Source organism: Aythya fuligula, chromosome 3 (assembly GCF_009819795.1).
Source record: "Aythya fuligula isolate bAytFul2 chromosome 3, bAytFul2.pri, whole genome shotgun sequence".
NCBI lineage: Eukaryota > Metazoa > Chordata > Aves > Anseriformes > Anatidae > Aythya > Aythya fuligula.
In genome coordinates, this window is record NC_045561.1 from 42,460,243 (window position 1) to 42,467,425 (window position 7,183).

Consider the following 7,183-nt stretch of genomic DNA (forward strand, 5'->3'; position numbering starts at 1 on the left):
CCCTGTTAATTCATGCAGCAGCTGAGTTTTGTGCTAAGTTCAGGCAGCCTTTGCTTTATTTCTCTAGCCCCAGCTTGAGGGACTGGTTCTGCAGATATTCACAGAGCTGTGCTGGGGCTTCTCGGGAACAGGGACAAAACTGAGCATCACTGTCCTATGGGTGAGGGCCATGGGCTGCTTCTGCTGTTGGAAAGGAGAGAAGAAAAAGAGCAGGGAAGGAGGCTCAGGATGCAGCCACGCTATTACCGGGGCTCTTTGCTGATGAGCTGACCTTATTAACAATCTGGTTTCGGGTAGGAAATCAGCAGCTTAAAAATAAAGAAAGAAGCTTCTGGTAAGCAGAAAGCAAAGCAGCTTTGAAAACCAGGCTGTTTCTGGTTCTCAGAGCATCTTAAACATCCGCTGCTTTATTTGTGGTATTGCAAGCACCTAGAAACCTCTTTTGGTCACAGACCTCCGTCGTGTGCTGTGGTGTGAACTGTGAGCGGGCACTCGCTGTCCTAGCACACCACCAGGTGTGAGAGACAGTGGGTGGGAGAAGCAACAACATTGCAGGGAGGAGAGGCTGGTTTCTGTTCAGTTTGTCGTGCCAGTTTTAGAGCAGCTTGTGGGAGTTCCCTTCAGTAACCTCAGGGAATCGTATTGCTGGGTTTGTTTTTTTTTTCTTTGTTAATTTTCTGGGAAAAGGAGTGAAAAGTAAATGCCAACGTTACAAAATAATCAACTTTTCGTGTTATGACACAGATGGAAAAATCCATAAAAACGAATCTGATCAGCTGCTGCCATTGGGTGAATTACACGGCCTGCGCGGGGGAAGCCTCAGCTTTATCGGGCAGGGCATTAACTCAGGAGGGAGGGCTGACTCAGTGGCTGTCAGCCCAAAAGGGAAAGTACCCGTCCTTGCTCATCACTTGAGGAAAAGCACTAGGGCAAACAGATGCTGATTTTTAGTCTGGTTTAAAAAATAAATAAATAAAAAATGTATGTCCCAACAAAGGGACTGCTGCTTGTTCCTGACAATGGGGCACAGCGATGCATCTGATTCTCAGCTCTGTTGGGAGGAAAGCTCAAAGCTTTCGTTTGGCTTCGCTCCTGGATCTGCTGCAGGTCACTTGTGTTGCCTAGGCTGTGCTTTCTGTGGCCCTCGCGCAGACGAGAGTCTTCCCTAGAAAGGACTTGAGAGGTTTGCACAACGTGCTCCACGGGTTCCCAGCTGAAACGAGCTCCTTTGTTTTGTTTTGTGCTAGAGGTGAGCAGTACAGCATCCCTGCGTTTATTCACTATATCCCAAGTGATTATCAGAAAATGTGTAGACTGACAGCCTAATTCCTGCCCCTTTTGTCCTCCCGCTAGCCGTGCGTGAAACTTGCTGTTCTCTTAATGTGCGTTTTACTTTCTTTTCTCAGACTTGTCGAGACCGCTCAGTGTTTTCAGGAGATGGCTATGCAAATGTGTGCTGCCGGTACCTGATTCTTTCAAACTGACATTTTAAAGTATGTTCATTAATGGTTTCATAACCCAAGCCCGTAACAGGGAGAGCCTAGAGTGTGTGCCTCCTGGTAGCACATCCAAAAGAAATGTGTGTCTAAGAAACCTGTTATTAGCAGCTCATATTTTGTTTGTGCAGTGACATCTGAGAGACTTCCTAAGCTACTTATTTTTCCCTTGCTGCAAAGGCAGATTTCTTACTGCAGCAAGGGGCAAATCTGTTCTTCAGATCTCAGCCTGTGCTGTATTGTCTGGGTGAGGAGAAATACTTTTGTTCCTGAACCATGGAAACTTCACCAGCTGGAAATCTCCTTTGACCCAAACGCTCTCTCCCTGCAATAGCTAGGGATTATCATCTCTCATGGTATTACTGCCCTCGCTTTTGCCTGAAGCTGCTGTTGCTGTAGGAGCAGCACCAGATCTTTCGCTTCTCACCTACTAGCAAGGGGACTGTGCCCCAGCAGCTCGTATTTGAGGGGAGGCTGAGCACACATGAGTTGGGAAAATCCGTTAGTGAGTGGTAGTGTTGAACTTCAATGCCTTGAGGTTTTGACTTGTTCTTTCTGGGTAAGTATAATGGTATTACAGCTGGGCCATGTGTCCACAAAGCGTGGATAAATTGCATTAAATGGTTCCTCCTAGCACTCTTTCATTCCTGGTTTTGGAGATGAATATAAAGCAATGTTGTCTTAACACAGAGGCAGTACCTGAAAAATGGTTCAACCTCTACACGTAGGTCCAGGGTCTCGAGAAGCAGTTGTACATGCATCTTTTTTTCCCTGCCAGAGTGCAGTAGTGGTAATGTTCAGAATTAACTTCTGCACACGATTCCCAGGGACTTCTGAGGGCAGAAACATGCCCTTAGAACTCATGGCACTTCTCATCTTCAAAGTGCATTATAATCATTAATACATTAATTAGGCATTCTCCCCTTCCTTCCTGCTAAGAAGGTTTATTAAGTGGAATGTATTTATTTTGGGCAGCTTCTACAAGTAATCGAATGAATAATTTTCCTAATAACGTTAATAGCCAAGACATGAAAGGGAACAGGGATGATGGGAAGAACAAGGGACAAAGGTAAATAAAGCTGCACTGCGAAAAGAGAGGAGCAATTTCTTTCTTGGTGTAATTCCACCTACCCCTGCAACTCCCACCTGGCATCTGTGCAGCCTTTGTTGCTTCTGTCTCCCCTAACCTCCGTGTCATCACACATCTATCCAACCTTTATGTCAGCACACACAACTTCAGAAAAGGAGGTCATGTATGTTGGGGACCTGCAGGAAAGGGAAATGTAGAAATAGCTTGCAGTTGCAAGGTGAAGAAAGCCTATTTGAATGTTTGAATTACGTATGCTTTCAATGCCTAAAGTGTTCCTATGAGAACTAGCGTATAATCTAGCACGTTATTTCACAGTGGGTGAGTTGCAGGACTCAGGGGGTGGAGGAAGGTCATGAAAGAAGATCGTGGCAGGTCACCTTTCTATTCAGGTTGAAAATTTTAATCTAAAACAAATGAAATCTTGCTTTCCATCCTCGTCTTTACCCCTCAAACATTATTATATCCTCAAAGCACATACAAATGCACAGTATATAGATGTTACCATACATATGTTGGTTTTGCTCCTACTGTTATAGTAAATGTTGGGGGAAGGACATAAAATGTTTGCTCTGAATAAGGGCATACCCCCACTAAAGCGCTGAGGCCCTGTGATTTAGAGGTTTGAGTGTTGCACTGTGAGTTCAGTGATTTGTATATTGGGCAGTGCTCTGCTGGTTGCTAAATGATTTCACCTCTGTCTTCTTCCTGAACTGTTTATTTAGATCCAGAAGCTTATAAGCAGGGGGGACTACAAACTAGATCGTCTGGCTAGACCTCTCGTGTATCACATTGCAGTCCATTCAGCTTAATATAGTTAGGGCTGTAGTGAGCCCAATAACCTTTGGGTACTTGCAGCATGTCTTCCACCAAACCCAATGTTTGACATTAAGCTCTTCAGGCCAGGAGGTGTGTTCTGAGTAGTTATTAAACCAACATCAACACCGTGAAAAACAAGGGTGATATCAATAATTTTAATTAGAAAAATCTATTAATATTTTATTGGTTAAGCTTGCAAAGACTTTAAAACTGTGAAGCCAGCTACTATATATCATCTGTAGCCTTCAGAATTATAAACTGAATCGCTGCAGAAAGGAGACTAAGAGATGTTTTTTCAGTTCTGGTATGCAAATACTTCTGTAAGGCAACAGACCAGGTATTTGAGTGTTGTTTAATACAGTAGAGGAGGATGTAACAACAACAACAAATTCACAAAAAAAAAACATAGCTAGGAGCTGTATTCCAGCAAATGTAAATTTGCAGTTAGGTGCAAATAGTTACTGAGCTCCATAAAGTAGTAAGGGAGTAAAATGCTACAGCTGGTGGCATCCAGGATAAATGTTATGAGTCTGATTGTAGATTTTTATTAAACAACATAAACAATCAGCCCTATTCTTATACATCTTAATGCCTAATTTAAAGTTCAAGTAGTATGCCTGTGCTGCTTTGATGGAGAGTGGCTTGCCAAATAGAGCAATTTTTTGGGGGGTAAGAGTTCTTTTGGCTAATGTGCATTTGACACTTTGACAGCTTCACTCAAACTCTGTCAGACCAAGACGTGTTTGTCATCATCCTTTTTTACTGAAAAAGCTAAGCTTGTCTGAAATCTTGAAGGAAAAAAATGCTGACTTAAAATCGTGTCAGGGCAGGAATGGAAGGATCCTTTTTAACCACCTGCCTGGTTGTAACAGGAGCTCACCTCCTCCCTTCTGCACTTTTGGCTGTGGAGAGTTTGCCACTGCCTGCCTGCCATCTGCAGGAGTGGGGGAAACAAACAAATAGGCTGAGAAGTGACCTCAGTCACTTGGAGGCACTCACAGCACCAGCAGGCAAACAAGATCTCAGCTGATGTCCCGCATGTTGAAGTGCTGAAAAGTCAGGCTTCAGTCCTGGCTACCTGATGGCCTTAGCTGTGAATGCAGCCTTTGCTTTAGCCCTTATTGCCCTAGCACCACAGGTGCTGCCACTACAGCTACCTTGATTAAAGCTGGCCAAAGCATAGCCAGAAGTGCTGCAGCCGTATTTCTGATGGCAGGGCATACTTTGGCTTTAAAACCTGGCCATGGGCACAAGAACAGATTCTCTTTCTTGCAGCAGCATGGGAGTGTTCTGACTGTGCAGCAGAGTGAGGGGAAGAAAAAGAGTGCAATGGAAAAAAAAGGAGTGAAATGAAGTTTGTGGTTGTAGGGCTCGTTGTGCAGCTTCTTCTCTGTAGCTAGAACTGAGCTTTCACCCTGGTTCAGTGAATGAGAAGAAAATGAGCCACTGAGGCTTCCCTACTTAAAGGTGCAATGATAACACTTGTTTGGGAATGAGATAGATTGGGAATCCATCCTTTCGAGTCAGTCTTAAAATGAAACTTGTAGGGATTCAAACACAAGTATGTTTCTGGATTTTGTTTTGAAGCCAGTAGGAAATGTTCAAGTCACACACAGACAGCAGAAGTAGAAATTCCCAGTGCAGCCCGGTTCAAAGCATGGCCTGCCCTGCTGTTCCTATTTTTAGTATTTCAAGAATGCTTTTATTTTATTGGTATGAGAGACAGCTGGGATGGGAATTGCAGCATAGAGTGGGACAGGTTGAAACAAAAAGGCAGTTCAGGGGCAGCCCCTTTTTCCTGTTCCTTTAGAGCCGATGCAGAATGCAGGTGAGTAACAGAGGGACTAATTTCTTGCAGCTGACAGATGTTAGCTGGAGCTGTGGTTTCCCGAGCTTTGAAAAGCAGCTCTTGAAGGCTGCATGGCATGCGTTACGGTGTGGGTGGTTCCACTCTCCTTGCCCTGGATTCCCACAGGACACGCTGCTCTTCCCTGTCAAGATGTTTAGCACTGGACACGAGCCCTGCTCGGCTGTGGCCTGTTAGCAACTGCAGCGTGAGCTGGGATGCAGTGAGTGTGGGCTCCTTGTGTTGTGGCCTTGTACAAGGTAATGTCTGTTGTTGCTCTTTGACCAAAGCTTGAGATGATTTTGTCCTCAGCTTTTTTGGATACCTTGGCTCATGAGCCTTTATCTTGTCCTGGTTCTACTCTTTGGTACTGGGCACGGTCGTCTCTGGCAGGCCACTTATCTTCCCTGCGAAGGGCTGTATCCCAGCATCTGCAGTATTTCACCCCTTCGTGCACTTCCTCTGTTTGCATACCGATTACAGAAATAATTTTTGCCTGCTGTACAACATTCCGTGGGTTCCAGAAATGCAGGCTATTGTGTTTGTTAAAGAAAAGAAAAGCTGTAGCTTGGTATTTCATGTGAAATGCTCCTCAGTACGATGTGGCAACTGTGTCAATAGCTCTCAGGTTTCTGAGATGTTAAACTGAGAAATTAATGTGGTGCATCAGGGCACTTGAGGGGAAGGCAGGCTCTATAGCAAATCACTGAGCCGCTTAACTTGCTCTAAATGTCCCACATATTTTCAACTTGTGTTTTCAATGCACATCTTCTGAAATGCCCTCACCTTCTTCGATTCCAGTGGCAACAGTTCCCAGGGGTCTTCTGCAGCATCATGCAAAGCATAAACCCTGCCACTTGTCAGTCTGGTGACAGCTTTTCTTGCACATGCCAGCTGCATGAAGCCATGCTACTGTGCTGATCATCTTGCTCCTCCTGTCTTGGGTTGGGTGTTTCTGCATCTAAGTATTGAACAAATGGACTAATCCACATTTTGGAAGCCAAGAGATTTTCAACATCTGCAAGAACCCTGCCCTACCCTAACAGAGGGAGGGTAATGGACCCCAACAGTTCGATGCCATATGGTTTTGGCTGATTTATGGCTTTAATCATTTCCTTTTGGCAAGGGAGTATCCAGCTCTGTGCTTTCCCTACAGGAACTGACTCATGGAAATGGAGTTTTCCCCCAGTGTGCTGGGAGAGTGAATCTGTGTGTGTGAGGAAGCCAATAAGCTAATATGCAGATTTCTAAATGTGGGGGAAAACCCATATTTGGCTATTTTAAATAAAGCTAATTTTATGCATCAGCCAATTGCAGGTTCATCTATTCTATATCAGATATTACTCTGCCTCATTGCTCACAAATTGCATAACTGGTGACCTGAATGTTGGTGCTGTGCAGAGGCACATGCTGGCTGGTGGTGGATAGAGCTGATCAGATACGTGCTGATAATCCTGATGTAACCATGCAAGCGGTGGCCTAGCTGACAGGTCTGTGCAGGTCATGTGTCCTGTGTTGATAAAACATCGCGGCCTTCAGCACTATCATCATCTAGGCTCCAACCTGCAATTTGTGGATGTTACAGCACAAACCACTGTGAGCTGGAGGCTCAGACGGGCAAGCACATAGTGACCAAATACAAGGCAAAGTGTATTTACTTAAGCCTCAATGAAAATGATTTAAGCAAATACATTTTATCTCACGTCTGCGATAGGCCAGGAGTGTATGCGGCCTGCCAGTGCAGCTGAGCGGATATACTTTGTGAGCTATAGCAACTCACCTATCTGAACTGGGGGCTGAGAGGCCCATCCTTGCTATTGCAAAACTGAACTGTTGCAATACTATCTGTGATCCAGCCAAAAGAAGGAGAGGGCGCTGTTGTAGGGTGTGCTTCAGGTTGTGTTTGATTGAGATCCAGCTGATCATGGTAGAGCT